The following is a 17,363-nucleotide window of genomic DNA, read 5'->3' as shown; positions in this document are numbered from 1 at the left end:
TAATTGTATATCCAAATATGTTCTTTTCTCTATGAATAGATTTCGTGTTATAACCTTCCTTATAGTATCAGTATCTAATTTTCAGTCTATCATTTTTCGATTTTTCCTGTATTACCCGGCTATCCAATCTATATCATATTCTTTTCATCATCGTATACTTCAATTATTTAAATCTCTTCCATATCTAAGTTCTTCAATATATATCTAATTTATATAACGCTATTATGTATTAATGTATACTCACTGTAGATTTACCGCACCAAATTAGCTTTATATACTCATAATATTAACGTGCACGGATTACGAGTTTTGCTTCATCTAGAAGGAAGTGCCTACATAGCCATTGTGATAGATACTAGCATGCTCCAACAGATTTCTAGGACTTTGATTTAGAGATTAGCAATAAAACCATAAAATGTCATAAGATGATAAGAGAATGAACGCCCTTTCATTAATCGTCTCTGAAGATAACTGCTCCTATTCATATATTCTTTTTATTTACATCTTCAGTATTTATTTGTTTATATATGTGTGTTTCCTGGCCCTCCAAAAACCAACGCCCAAGATATATGGATCCCATGATACTGCTAATGCAACGAGGACCGGAGATCTTGTGATCACCTGATCGCCCAATTATTCCTATCCCAGGGGTCGGGAAAGCTTCGCGTGGCGACGACTCCTAAAGCCTATGTCGAGAATACTGATTTGCCCGAGTTAGACATCGTTAGAGTTGTAATTAACTGATTTCAAGCGATTTACACTAGTTCTTCAATTTTAAACCCCTTTTTATTTGGAAAATAAAGCAAGATAAAATAGCCAGCTAGCCGCCATATAAGCTGATTCACTCCATCTCTATAGAATCCAGTGCGGCTAGGCGACTACCTAGTAGCCAGCTTACCCGGGCCATGACTTAAAAAGAGAAGTAAAAAAAATATATATAAGAACAATATAGACGTCTGTATAGTTAAACAATATAAAGAATAAACGTCGAAATAAATTATTATTTATATTCTTTACTCTATATATTCCTAATATATTTTCGCCCCTTATATTGTAAGCCGATGGGCTTAAGTTAATTGCCTACAAAACTTCTTATATTATGTAAATAGGTAGACCAATATAATAAAATCTTGTTCTTCCCTTATTAAGAATGAGCCCCGGTAATGTACTATATAGTATTATCAGGCTTACGGAATATCAGATTTTACTGTATTTAGAGAAAAGCGCCGATGTACTTATTATTATACCAAATAGGCTCTAATACGCTATTAGATCTTAGTTATAGATAGCCAAGGAACATAATAATCAAAGTTTAAGTAATATAACTACGTTGTCTCCTATAATTTATCTTGTCTGCCCTCACTATCATACTATACTATTAAAATAAACATATATCCACTACTCTTATATGTCTCACTCTTTACAAGAAGTTTAGGCTATGCGCTGCCATTTGACTGGTATATCTGGAGTAATGTTATTAATAAAACACAGAGCAGAACATTATTGTAATTACATTAGTAAATAGTATAAAGCCAAAATTACAAAGGTAAATATGTGATAGTAATATATTAAAATAGGAAACCTTTCTAAAGAAAAGGACAGATTAGCCTATTAACGAATTAATAGTAGAATTACAATGGACTTTATATAGGAAATAATGAGAAGAAAAACATACTTTTGGTGAGGTTATAATAATAGCGTACAGTATAAAGGTAAGGGGAAAATCCTTTAAGCGGTATATTTCACATGATTGACACTCAGAGCTGACAGGTAGATCTCTCCATCGTACTCCCTGAGAAGTACTAGGATATCAATTAAATAAACATTATAGTCTATCTATTCTGAAACATTTCCAATGTACTTTTTACAGTGGAGAGATATAGGAATAACGTAATATATTAGAGATATAAGGCTGTTTCAATAAGAGATATCTATAAGAATATATCAATGAGCAGAATCTACATGTGTTTTTCCCTTCTTCCCCGCCCGTTTCTCGACTAATAATATTGCCATTGTTGGTTGCTTCTTCTTGCCTGTCAAGATATATAGATACAAGCTGATAGCTATTACCTAAGGTTACTTGGGTAATAGAATCCTATTTTGAGGGCTACTTTGGCTATAAGGTTGTATTCTACTAAAGCTGTTCGGGCCCATTGTTGCGTGAGCTCAGCCCAATCCAAGGTCGGACCAAAAAGGCCACTCACTCACTATGACTGATAGCAGTGAGCCATGCCACATTAAGTACACAGCAGCTGCTCACTTGGCTGACCTATTAGCAACATAACGTGGCCTATCGGACCCTGATGGTCCTGATAGAAACATCAGCTATTAACGTCGCTAACATCCTCGCTTAGAGGTAGCGTTTAGTCGTTTATTATAATATAATACTATATTATATTTATTATTCCTCGCTAACTAGCTATAGATATTCTCTCCCTTACTCAAATATTACTCTTAGAGGCCTAGCACGTGTACTAAAAGCAATACATATATGGGTTTTAATTTATTTTAGTTTAGTATAACTTAAATAGTCTTCCTTTCTTATGCTTAGTTGTATACTAGAATTAAATAATTCTCTTAATATAGCGATATAGCGAGGTAAGCTCGACCTATGTTTTACATTCGAAATATAAACCGATAGTATCTCTGTAATTAAATTTATGACTTAACTATGCTAAATGTTTCCTTTTTCTTTAAAAGTAGGCATACTACTATGAGCTATAACTCTCTTCATATATACCCTAGGTCTTATATTCTTTGTTTACGATTATTTATCGTATATTCGCTTAAATATTATAGGATACTTCTTATATTTCTAACATATATCATATAGTAAAAAAGTCTTCGCTATATACCTAGTCTGTGAGAGAGTAAAACGAAAAGTGTAGAGTAAAGTGATAAATTCTATAGAGAAGGGTGGGCCGAGGAATAGATCTAACTATTACTTCTATGTAAAGATCACGTGGTCTACACGACTAAAGCCGACGGGGCGTAAGTTGAATACTATCTTACTTATTCCTATTCATAATATGTATAAATGAGATATAATATAATAAGGGTTAATAAAAAAGTAGAAGGCGGTAAACTTACTAAGCGATTTTAGTAATAATCTCAAGTAGGCTAAAATATATTATGTCTTGGATATCTTTAATCCTTTATATAAACATTATTTTTTTATATCCTTATAATTATACTGCTAATAAAGTATCGGTTTCTTATATTAAGATGCAGAAGTTCTGTAATAGTAATAGTAACAATCTTACTAGTCTTCCTCTACCTAAACTTAATTTAGAATATATAGCACTCTTAATAGGTTTTTATGATAGTACAAGGGCCATAATGAATTGATAGATGATGTTTCCCATATCAAAACTCTTATATTAGCATAAGTTCTGATATATGGTTATCAAGTTTATAATTTTAGCATTCTTTGTCTAGCTAAGTATAAATACAGTATTGCGTACTATAAAAATACAAAATACCCGTATGTCTTCAATAAAAGAAATACAACAATAAAGAATTAGTAAATAAAAAATTAATAACGTAAATCATAATGACCAATAAGCCTCTTTTTCTTAATTTTTCAGGGGATTGGCTTTAATATAATAATAAGGATGTCAGGATTATATTAGGCTTAAATAAATCAAAAGCGCTAAAAAGGAAAGACAATGAATTTTATCATAATTAGTAAGTATATATAAAAATTGTATAATATAGAAAGGGTGACAATATAAACAATACCTTGGACACAAGAGGTATATAAATAAAGAAAGAAACATAAAAATATTTGATGTAACTAAAATAATAATATAAAAGCGGTTGATTATGCCGAGGGTCAAGTAACCAAGGATATGTTCTCAAGCGTTAAGAGTAATGTTGTATTACCGCTATACTGAAAGTTCAAACGATCCTACTATACTTACTACAATTATTAATAAAATTATTATCTCTATATTATCGTATTTACAAAGAATATATCCATTACGATTAACCGGCCCTTACGTTGGGCAGGGTCTGTGATTTCTGTAATAAATGAATATGTAAGGGTTAGTTACCAGGGATTAGGAGGGATTTATCTTAAAATTAAGAATGTATATAATATAGATAGGTCATTAATTAGATTAAATTCCATATTATATATACTGGCAATATATTGAGAATCAGCCCTGTCTTTGTACTGTGGGAGCATGATCAGGCGTATGAAAATAAAAAATATTACGCTACTAATAAAAATAAATTTGATACAGTTTCTACTTATTAGAAAGGTAAAAATTATTTAATCAGTACTAAAAAAATGTTCAAATTTAAAAGTTCATACGAGTATATTAGATTTTTAAATACTTTGTAATAAAAAAATGAGAAAAAATTCAATAACTCTTGTAGGAAATAACAAGTCACAGGATAGTGTACGAATATGATTGCCTTTGAATAAGATGATAATGAAAGTTATAACATGCTATAAACACCGAGTTATTATAAGAGCATAATTCTAAAAAGTTTATTTATATGGGAAAGGGTAAATGAGCTTATATAGAGGTAAATGGATCATTTATAAAATTAAGATATTAATTTATCCTCTTATTTTAAAGTAGAACTGACGTCTTTTCTCTTAGTAGAGAAAGCTAGTTATTAAGATAGTTTCTTAAATAACTAGATTCAAATTGGGGCAATGCTAAGGTAGCTGGCTAGCTCTATGTATATTAGTGTCTCTTTCTATAGTAACTACCATAAAAAAAGCATTCAAGTCCCCATTTAAAGAAAATAAAATATTAGAATTTATTTCAATTTAAGACTTGTCATTCTTCTATAGTTAATTACCACATTATTATTCCTACTAAGACTAGTCTCTATTTTGCATTTCCAGGGACCGACCTATTACCATAATAATTACTATATAGATAAGTATTATTCTTGTATATTCAACTTGTAGCATTTTAAGAGGTAAGGCCTTTCAAAATAGGGGTCAACATTTTTTACACCTTTGGTATCCCTATTAGTATAGTTATTATCTCATCCTTTTTCTTAGCAAAGATAGTCCCTTATATTTTTATCAAAAAATTATTATAGCATTATCTTTCGTAAAGAAACTATTAGACAATAGAAATAACTTTCTACTTATTTCTTTTATCTAATAAGTTCAAATAATTTATTTATTAAAAATATTAGGGTTGCCCCGTTGAACTTTTTAATAATGGTAGCCTATATAATTGGAATAATGTGTTAGAATGGACTTAACATTTTTCATATGTCAGCCCCCATCTCCAAAACACAGTAAATGCGATAGATTATAGCTTTATATCTCAACCCCCACAACTCAGGTCTATATACTATCTGTACCCATGCTTTTTAAGACAATAAAGTCACTTTAGGGAGTTTCGAGGAAACTAATAGTTTAGTGACTGACATATATTTTCCTAGACTGTACCAAGGTAACTTTTAATACCATAATATTGTAAGTTTTTGATCAATTTGTGTTTTGACACTGCTTAAAAATCCTTATCGCTACTATCAATTAGCAGCGGAGGTTAAACCGAGCTGTGATAGTTCAGATATAAAGCTGCAATCTCGATAGATTAGCATTTACTACATGTTTTGGAGATGGCGGCTCCCATGTGAACTACGTTAGGAGTTTACCCCCTAAAAAGCGTCCATATTTTTAAGACAGTGACCAAAAAATAAATTAGTTTAGCATCATAAAATACAGCAGTCATATTAAGAGTCAATTAATAAAAAGTGTTCTCAATATATATTAAGGTCTAGATGTATTATATAGTAGGTCACTGTTATATTTTTTTAATGGAATACTGGAAATTTCTATATTTATAGTGCGATATCATAATATATACTTAAATAAAAAATCTATAATTCTAGGTCAATGCCTATATATCAATCATGAAGATAAAATACTAGATATTTGAATACTTAAGATTACCTTCATAGCAAAAGGCGGATTGTCGCTATTAGATGATATTTTTGTACAAAGAAAGAGACAAGAGTCTTTCTTCCTCTCTCTCGTCCTGCACCAATAATATTCCATTGTCGCTACTCCCTCTCCCTGTCTGTCAAGAAGTAGGAGAGCGATATATATAAGTCAACACAATAAAGGTCGCAACGTAAGGTCTTATATAATTACTTATTGGTTTGAAAATTGCCGATACATTCTTTATAATAAACAAGCCTAGCTATTTATGTAGAGAGCGGAGAGCTGCAACTTATATACAGGTATACCAATAACCTACATTTTAAAAAGGAAACCCTTAAAATATTTAAGCCATAATAGATAATTAAAGAGGATAAAATATAATTCGAAAATATTAATACCTGGCCCTACAACGGTATAGGTAGGTTAGTTCGGCGCTCTATCTGGCATCGCTCCTCGATACCCTCAAAAGATCTTAGCCAGTATAAGACCTGTTAGGCGACGGTACGGTTGAGAGACAGATCGTTGATGTTGGAAGCAAGGAAGCATCCAGGCAAGTATAACCCGGAAATCTTCTAACATAGCGACGACCCGTTAGTCGTGCGTAACACCTCGCTTTATTAAGAAGAGTTTTTTTAATAGCGTAGAAGTAAGCACAAGACAAGGAGGTTATATAAGGTATATTGATAAGAGAGCTAGAGAATAATATACTGTTATAACATTGCCCCAATATGTTTTCATGTCCTTATAAGGGGTCCTGACGTTAAAAAAGTTATAAAGGCAATAGAATGGAGTATAAAAGTAAATGTAAAAATAAAAATATTTAACCAATATAAACTAAGCTAGATGTGCCTTCCTTATAACTAGAAATATTTATAGATGTAGAACATCGAAGTATAAGTTATAATATTAGAAGCTATACGTGTAAATTATGTTATATAATATCTAATTAAATATCCTACTTCATCGCCTAGGTTTAGGAGATCTGCTTATATAATAATATTATAGCTAATGCGGCTAATAAATTTTTCTCTGTTGTCGACACTTAGGCCATCTAGTTAGCTTGTATCAATATCTATATTAGGGGTGGGACTATATTTACTAGGTGTTTTTAGTAATTAGTATATTGTATTTATTAAATCATAGTTTTAATAACGGTGTACTTATAATTAGTAGACTTTAAAACAAATACGTTATATAAATACATTTAATATTTAGGGGGACGTATAGAAGAGATAGAAAAAGGCGATGGTAGATAGATATTCTATCTTCGAAACTACGGGGTAGAAGAACTATTATAAAAATAACAAGTTAGGAAAGAGAAATAAGGAATGTAAGAAGTAGGGTATTTTTAAAGGAAGATACGCTTAAATATAATTAGAGCTTACTCGATAGAACCGATTTAGGCTAGTAGCGATAACTCGCTATTTTACCTCTTGGCAGGGAAGGAAAAGGCAGCAATAGTATGGATGTAGTATTGATGAAAAAGGAGGACAAAGAGAGAGGAACTAGGCTCTCCAAGCTAACTATCTCACTGGTATTAGGTCTATTCTGAAGCCACGTGAATTCATGGTCACGTGGCCTCGACAATACCTTATATCTTACGAAGTTAGTCTAGCAATAACCCTGTCGCTAGCCCTAGGCCGTATACTAACCCTACCTAGTATTAGGCGGATATGGTCCTATGATTGGCCTATTAACTAGGCTCGCTCTTAAGAGGTCGAAGAACCGATCGAAGAAAATTCCCACGGATAGAGAGATCCTCTCCATCCTAGAGGAAATTAAAGACCTTGATCCTCTACTAACAGAGGAATAGGAAGATACTGACGAAGATAGTCTGGACGTGGATGTAGAGCAATTAAACCGGGGGAATATTGCATCCGGTAGGAGAATCTGGAAAATCTAGAATAGCGAATCTGATAAGTAAAGGCAAGGGTAGCTTCGTTAGCGGTCTAAGAAAACTTAGTCTTTATTATAAAGACCTTTCCTAAATTAAGATACGTCTAAAATTTTAGTTTTAAAATTTAAGAATCTAGTTAGAGCTCTTATAACAAGAGGTACTGGATAAGAAAGACTACTAGAAAAAAACCGACCTATACTAATAGAGGAACTAGAAGGCGTCGACAAATATACTTTAAACGCGAAGGTAGAGTGGATTAAGGCAGAGAAAGGATCAACCGAGAAAACCTACGCTAACAAATTCGATAACTGAAGGTAAGGTGGCCTCGCTAGCTGTCTGAGAAACTTAGCTCCCACCGTAAGCTTTATCCCTGGTCAATATATATCTAAAATAGTAGCTTTAGACCGTACGAACCTAGCTAGAGCTCTTATAGTAGGAGGTTCTAGATATCCCGACTCTTTGTTCGCTGTGTAAGAAAGAAAGACTACCGACGTCCTCAAGCTTGTAATTTAGAAGCTAATTAATAAGTTTTTATATCATAAATTAATATAATATTAAGTCTTCCTAAAATCCTTTAGACCTAGTTAGTATAAAGCAACGCTATTATTAGATTAATTTTCTAAAGTGATCCTTTATTATAAGAAAAGAAGCCAAAGATTACTATAAATACTAACTTTATTATATTAAAGGAGCTATAGTCCTACTATTAGAAAGATACAAATTATAGAAACGATAGTATCTAAAGGGTAAGTGACCCTTATACGAAATAATACGCTAGAGGCTTTATTAATAACTAGTATAATGTCTATAGCTAAAAATTTTGACTGGCTATCTAGAGACAGAATAAATCGACTTAGGAATATATTACGTATCTTATTAAGGTACAGATTAGATAAGTTCCAAGGACCATTTTAGATAAAATTATATGTATTATCGGTTTAGAGCCTTCCTCTTATCCGCTATTAAAAGGAGTTAGAATACTACGCTAAGCCTAGACGTCAAATAACTCTAGACCAGTATAATCGAAATTCTACCTTATATAGTTGACTATAGACTCATAAAAGATAAAAATTCTAACGAAGTTAAATACTTTAGTCATAATAAAATAAGCTATTGCTTGTTCTTATACCTAAATAGGGATGGATCTTAAGTTATAGACAATTAAATACTAAAAATTAGTCCTAGTAAAGGTTATTGTAGTTATATTAGCTATTAAGATGTAGAAATTAGCAATCTAAACGTATCTATTTATAATACCAGCGATAATATTCATTGCTAATGTATACTAGCTAAATAGTAGATCCGACGGTCTTAGAGCCTTCCGAGTTTACCGATTATTTTTATCAAGAAGAAAGACAGCTCCTTAGGGTTATACGTCGACTATTAGGAATTGAAACAAAAAGTGGAATATTAGATCATCTATTAGATATAAGATTTTTACTTATGTAGATCTTTTCATTAGGGCTATAATCGAATAGCTTATTCTAATGAATATATCCGAAGTATAGTAACTTATAGCCTATACCTGGTTTTATCGACGCTTTATTCTGGGAATTCCAGTTATTTATATAGCGGATTATAGCTACTACCTATAGTTTAATCTAGAAGACTACTCATAAGAAGCATAAAAAAATTGTAATAGACCCTAATAGCCTAGCAAGTATTTAATAAACTTAAATAATAAAAGAAACTTATCTTAGGTATTTCAACCCTAAGCTAAAATTACTAATAGAGTCTAAGACGTCTGGATATAGACTTACTAGTAAAAGCTAGCTATTTATCACTAACTATTAAGAATATTTAGTCCTAACATAAGATATAAAACGTATAAGACTAAACTCTTTACTAGTATCGATTCCTTTAGATAATAAGGGTATTACCTTATTATCTAAAATTACCCTAAGGGTAGTAAGTACTAACTTATATTATAGTACTCACTGATGTAATACTTACTAATTATATAAATAATAGTCTCTTAATATATAGGAAGATTACTATTTATAATGTTTATTAGCTTCTTTTCCTGAAGTAAAGAGCGCTTTAAGGAATTCATCTACTAGTAAAGGTTCTTTACGTATACTAACGTGTCCTGTAAGCGAGTGCCCCAGTAACCCGAGCGGTGCAGTCTGAACACCATAGTAAATGTGATGTTTTGCAACGGTATAACTTAAGATCCACTGATTGAGGTTAGTCAATACTTAATATATAGTGTCTTCTTTATATAAAGAAATGGATTATCTCCACGGTAATTTATTGTTATGTCTATTTTATAGGATTACCAAAAACACATCCGTAATTCAGTTACATTAGATAAATTTATCTATTAGAGCAACCGTACATTTTAAGTCAAAAAAAGATTAATGGTATACTATATTACTTAGGCAGTAGTATAGAAGTGATAGGAAGTGACGGTCATTGAGTTAACGATACAAACTATCACATTTACTATGGTGTCCTGACTGCGGCGCTCGCTTGAAGGATACGAGGATACGTTGAGTCTAAAAGGTTTTAAGAAACATTAGTACTATGTCGATTTATAACAAAAGACTTCCTAATCGGCTTCTAGATTATAAGCCGAGGAATATTAGTAGGTATATTTATTAAAAGAATTAAGGTAAATAGAATCCTTTCATATAAGACTCTTGCCTTAGCTAGCTAAGTGCTAAAAATACAAGATTGCTATTTTATAAATATATTAGTCTGGAAATAAAGGTCACAATAGAGGATAAGCTTCTAGCACTATAAATAAGGCTTTTCTTTCCTTCGCTTATCGAATTCGTAATTTCGGTAATTATTACGTTACATTTGGCTCTCGTCTTTATATAAAACATGTATTCTTAAAAATACGCTTTATTTTATAGTTATAGAAGGATCACTAAGATATTATCAGTGTACAATAAATCGTTAGAGCTAATGAGTTTGTTTTAGAGCCAATATATCTCTAAGGCTGCCTTTGAAGCCTTCTGTAAGAAATATGCCCTTAAATTCTGTATTGCAAGTCTTCTAGATTCTCATTTTATATACTAATAACTTAGATCACCTTTAACTGCTATAATTCATACTAATTGGAAGTTAAGATTGTATTTACGCTTAAAATATAGGTGTTATTTTAAGGCGATTTTCTTTTTAGAGAACGTATTTCACTACCGGGCAGCCACCATCTCTAAAACACATAGTAAACGCAATTGATTACAGCATGATATTCCAACAACGTTAGTCTATATGGAGTTTTCCTAATAGCCTAATGCTCTTTGGGTCACATCTAGCTTCTCTAGGAAGCTTGGAAAATACTTGTTGACTTCGTGGTTGCGTTAGACATATTTCTGGCTTTGAGCAACGTACTTTTCAATAACATGATATGGTAGCATTTTGTGTTCTCGAATTTCATATGTAGGGTTAAGAATCCTTATCAGTAGATATCTAATGAGAGCGAAATCACACAATAACGCGGTAGTTGAATATAAGGTTGTAAAATATAGCATTTACTATGTATTTTGGAAATGGCCGCTCGGTGGAGGCGGCCACTAGTAGTGAAATCCGTTAGATAGAACAATTATAAGTAATAATTTTATACTTTTACTTTTATAAATTAATAGAGTGATAACGTAACAAAAGTTTGATTATATTAAAGCACCCACTTAAATTATTATAAATTATCAGTATCAAAAGCAAGATAGAACTTCCTGTTGGCCTCAAATATTAATAATAGTATTTATTTAGTCGTAACAGGTAGTAAATATATGAATACCTAGAAATCTGATAGTTAATATAAAGTCTTAGAGTATTTATATATGTGCTTTTATAATTCTTAATCGCCTTAAATAATAAGGGAAATAACTTTACCTATATCATTATATTTTTAATATATTAGTAACTATTTAGGGTAATATATTAACGTAGCTGTTTTGGACACGCCTATATATATATATTAACATCTGATTATGTAGCAATTACTATATAGAATGCGCTTAAGCCCTCATGTAAAGAAAATAAGCTGAAATGTTAGGGTTTAAAATATAATTTAAGAGTTTTCTCGATTCCTTTATGCCTTTATTATTACTCTAATTAAAAGTAGTCTTGTTCTTCGCATTTCTGGGTTATCTATTAGTACAGAGTAACTAGTACCATTAGAAATACTATTGTCCTTGTAATATTTTTAAGTAAACGTTAATATCAATTTCTCAAAATACTGCTAATTTTGTTGTATCTTTGATAGCCCTATGGAAATAATTATTATCTTATTGGTTTTCGCAGTAGGGTTAGTCCTTATTTTTTTGTTCAAATTATTATATGATTCTCTTAAGGTGCATTTCGAAATATAAAATTGATAAGCCATTCTTTATAGCTTATAATTGGGATTTAAATGAAATAAACCTTTTTCTTTACCATTTTAGCAAAGTAACTCTGTATCCGGTGGCTTGTTATGCGTCTTATTTTGTCTCTCCAGGCGTTAAAGTCCTATGGTTTAGTAATAAAGATCTCTAGAAATATGAGATTAATATCTATTTTCTTGGATGTGATTGTGTACTACAGTGTATATTAACGGCATTGAAGAATAATTTAGTATTATCTTATCTAGTATTCCTTTCTGAAATATTGGTCTAGACGTTATAAATAATAGAATAATTAATATATCCTCTTCCGCTTCAAGTGGATAGTAGTCCTTTCTCTTGTAGGGAATCGAACAAAAAATGAATTAGAATCGTAAAAAAGTAGGACGTGAGAAAATCAAGTTTAATATACTCTAATAGTGATTCATACTTAATTTACAGAGGTTCCCAGACGTTGACCGAGGAAGTAAATGCGGGGATTACGTGCGCATTATTATATAAGTGGTAGGCGGTTCCTAACCTTCTCCGATTAATAACTAGAGGCTAGAAAAAGGCTAGAAAACGGACTCCTTGCAAAAACATATATAATATACACGCATAAATTAAGAAGCGTTCATAAATGATAAAATAATACTTTTTTTATAAGGTCTAAGCTTAATGTAATATTATTTTAATAACCCCCATACTGTGCGTTTTGATGTGACACGTAGCTTAGTAGTAAATATTTACTTCTATACCATAATATGGGAGTTTTCTGGTGTAGTCTTAAAAAAGACATCCGTTAGAAGACCACCACCGCTCTTACACCCACCCGTCTAACTCTATTTAAGTCACTATGCACTTAATTATGAAAGCTTAAGACTGGGCGAGAGGAAGAAGTGTCGTTGGCGAGGTCCCCTGGCGCTTCCCCCGTCCCCTGCATAGATATCCCCTGGGGAGGACCGGTAGAATTGATCTCTGACAACGGATCGCTGACGGCCACAGGATGGAACCTCGGTTCATGTTGGTGGCCGCGTTATCTATAGCGTCATTGCGCGAGAAGACTACTACCCATGTATATTCGCTACCCCAGCTGTCGCTGCCCTCAGAGGCAGCGTTCGGTCTCTTATTAGAATACAACCCATATGGTTCCTACGCTACTCGACTATGGATTCTATCGCCCTTACAGTATTATTACCCTCGAAGACCTATTGCGGGGTTTCACAAACAAGTACCTAATATAATAATGGGTAGTAAACTTTCTATATTAGTTGTCTACCGCTTATATATGTTATTATTAATTAGATACCCTATAGGCGCGATTATATGCATATAAACCCTACCTCATAGTATGATAATATTTATATACCAAAATATATGCCAACTTATTGAAGTAAAAATAAAATCTCTACTAGGAAAGTTTGGTTAAAGAAATTTATAAAGTTAATATTATCATATAAAGAACAAGCTTCAAAAGTAGTATTTACATACTAGGCCAAAATATAGGGGTTATTAACAAGAAAGATATTGTATAAGAAGTATAATTAAGATAGGTACGGAAGTAGCTAATATGTAAATATAGAATGTTAATTTGATTATATTTAATATTAAGTATATGTATTGTTAGAGAAGATTCTTCTATTCTTCTTGGTCTAACGCTACTAAAATACCTAGCTTAACGTACTAGACTCAGTCATCTAAGTAGCAATTACACGTATCTAAAAATATAGCAGCATATTGGTATAACATTAACTAACATCCATTAATGGTAGTGGCCTTTTACTCCAATTTTAAATCTAGTAAACTTGTTTAGTAGGTCATGATAATAAGATAAGTTTACGCTAGTATCCGTATACTAATACCATGGTTAAATATTACCTTAAATAAATACACCTTATAAAGGATAACTTGGTGTATATGGTTAAATAAAAAGAAGTAAATAACATTTCTAAAGTTATAGATAAAAATAAATAGGAGACTAGGAGTATTTCTGTCTAAACCATCCAGAACTATGGAGTGAAAAGAGAATCTCTTTTATTGTTTGATGAGTCTATATACAACAGCGCTCCTTTAGTTTAACTAAACAAATAAAGAAACTTTATATCGAATATTATGATTATATTAGTTTTACGTATCATCATACGAACCATGTTGATTAACAGCTAAGCTACACCAAGATAAGGTTAGATTATTAGATAAAATTTTGTTACATTGAGCTAATTAAATAGGATCTATCAGTCATGACTATCATTGATATATGGTAACGATATAATAACCGATTGTATTTTATTATATATCAAGCCTGGTTTAATAGATGTAACTATTCAATAGACGAGCTCTTACTTAAAATAACTTTAATTAAAATGAACCGCATAAACTTTAAAGATATAATTAGTTATTTTCAAGCCGAGGGAAAACATTTACATTTCTATCTATTTTTATAAAAATCTTATAATAGCTAAATGTCTAGTCTAATCTGTATTTGTATCCCAACTACTGCTGCTATCCATAATCCAGTATACATAGATACCAATGGAAAAAATTGCTATGTACAGGTACTAGTCAAATATTGTTTCCCATTGCCCCACTACAATTTGACCCGGCAACCGAACCACGGTTTTATCTTCTTCCTACACCTCCCCTATTGCTCCGATTGCAATGAGAATTGCTGCGAAAAATAGCCAAACGGGGCAGCTTACTGCTATGCAAAGGTCAGCTATTGTATCTGGTCATGAGAGCAGTATCTCGTGAGTTAAAATTAGGTAATGACTTCGGCTGCTCTTAGCGTACAATCTACAATAAGCTGAAACGCTGGTTAGAAGAAAACAACCTCGAAAATCATGAAAAAGGCGGCCGCCCCGTAATTATTAGTGAGCGCGCTTGCTCTCATCTCTATTTACAAGCACGTCGGCATCCGTTTTAGAACTATAAGCAGCTAAGTGCTGCTACAGCTTAGAATCCATCTCCCTCCTCACTATACGTCGAATCTTAAAGCGATTCCGACTCGGAAAACGGCAAGCAAAATAAGAAATACCAATTAAGCCTCCTTTTATAAGGAAGAGGCCAAATCCTCCGCGAAAATGGCGATACGAGGGCTTCCAATCGTGGATCTTCTCGGACGAGTGTTATGTGCAGCGAATCTCGAACTTTAGACCACAATAGTGCTTTCGTACGACTTCGAAGGGTCTTCAAAAAGACCTTGTGAATGCTAGGTCTCACGTTAAAGATATTTCACAGATCATTTGGGCTGGAATTTGGCTCGGAGGTCGGACAGATCTAATTATTATGGAAAGAGACGAGGACTCGCGTTCGTGGAGGAGGGGTTATACTGCGAAGTCGTATATTTCGACGCTCGAAAGAGGTCTAATAACAATCTACACCCCCTGATTAAGTATTTCAGCAAGATAACGCGAGGAATCATCTAGCGAAGGACACGAAAGATTGGTTTAAAACTCACGGAGTGTACGTCGAGGATTGGCCCGCGCACTCACCCGATTTGAACCCAATTGAACCGGTATAGCCCTGGTTAAAAATGAAGCTTTTTGCGATGTTTCCAGAGCTTATTAACTAAGGAAGGTCGGAGGTAGACTGGCATTATTTTAAAAAATACCTAGTGGAAGCTTAGAAGGCATTAGATTAGACAAAGATAGATGCGCTAATATTGAGCATGGGAAGACGTTTAATGGCAGTACGCAAAGCTAGGCAGTATTATACAAAATATTAAGCGAAAATTTTATTGTGCTATTACTACGCATCCCTAAAATTTAATTATAGCATTATAGACCATAAGATGGTGGTGCTATATACAGTGTAGCGCTATACATATTTTACATGAGGACCCGAAAAAATGGAGGGGAACTTTTGGGTGGGGGATGTAAAATAGAATTTTATAAGCGTTGAACGGAGATCGCTTAAATGGGGCTAATATTAATTAGAAGATTATAAATTATAGTATCGGATAGACATTTTATATAGGACGCATAGTTCTACAGTTCTACTTAGATAATTATGGTATCTCAATTATATACAGGAATTATCGTTAGTAATATATTTCAGTAAATAGAAACTAGCCATACAAGGGCATTAGGTACTCTAGGTATATAAGAGCTATAAATCTTTTTAAAAAATATTTTCGCCTCTATGTGATATCACTTTAAGCAGTTGAAGGCTGGGTATCGTAATGGCTGTGCAGTCTCTTTGGTTCAAATAAAGCAAACAACTCGTAGTCCGTAGGATGTTCAGGATACTGCATATATAATACTGGTAAAATCTACTCTCATCAATAAGTTTGCATTTATGTGTTCTTGAATTTCATTGATAATTCTTCGGTATTTTCTTTCTATACCTCTTATTACACCAGGGTTAAATTCTGAATCAGGTAAATGTCTACTCTACGTAAGGTTTTACAATATTTTCTGCGTCACGAAAAAAAATATATATATTATTACCTCTGAATTTGGACTATTTTGGTTTGTAGCTAATATACTATCAAAAGTACCATCACATGCTATAGCTTTATTGCTAAAATGATTCTATTTTTTCAGTATACGTATCATAATACCAGGAAGCTCATGTTCAGGCTATTGGCAAAATAGAATCTTCCATTGTTTCTTTCTTATTATTGATTTCAATAATTGTTTGTCAAGTTTCATTGATTAATTTATTGATTTCTTGTCTATCATTTATATATAGAATTTTGTGTATTTCGATTCTTAAAATTATTCAATTAAACATCTGTATTTTAAATTTATATGAGGAGAATCAGATGCTTGTGATAAAAATCAAATATAAAGAATGCAATTTTACTTAAAGGTCTAAATTGTAATTTAGATAAATCTGTAAAGAGCTTTGCTATTAAAGCTGAAATAGCAGCAAACATAGATATAACACCTAATAATTCATTAGATATATATCTTAATATAGCATAGAAAGGTAATAAATATCACTCTGGTACAATAGCAAGTGGAGTTTGCATAGGGTTAGCCATAACATAATTTTCACTATCTCCTAAAGCATTAGGCATAAAGAAAACAAATATAGATAATACTATAAAGAATAAGAATATAGTTATTAAATCTTTAAATAAGAAGTATGGAGTAAAGGGTAATCTATCATAATTTGCTGATATACCTAAAGGTTTTCATGATCCTACTACATCGTGATAAGCTATTAAGTGCATTAATACTAATGCAGCTAATACGAAAGGTAATAAGAAATGTAATGCAAAGAATCT

The sequence above is a fragment of the Penicillium canescens genome (assembly GCF_028828765.1).
Source record: "Penicillium canescens strain IBT 15451 chromosome Unknown utg000009l_segment0_segment0, whole genome shotgun sequence".
In the NCBI taxonomy this organism is placed as follows: Eukaryota; Fungi; Ascomycota; class Eurotiomycetes; order Eurotiales; family Aspergillaceae; genus Penicillium; species Penicillium canescens.
This window is presented reverse-complemented; position numbering follows the sequence as displayed.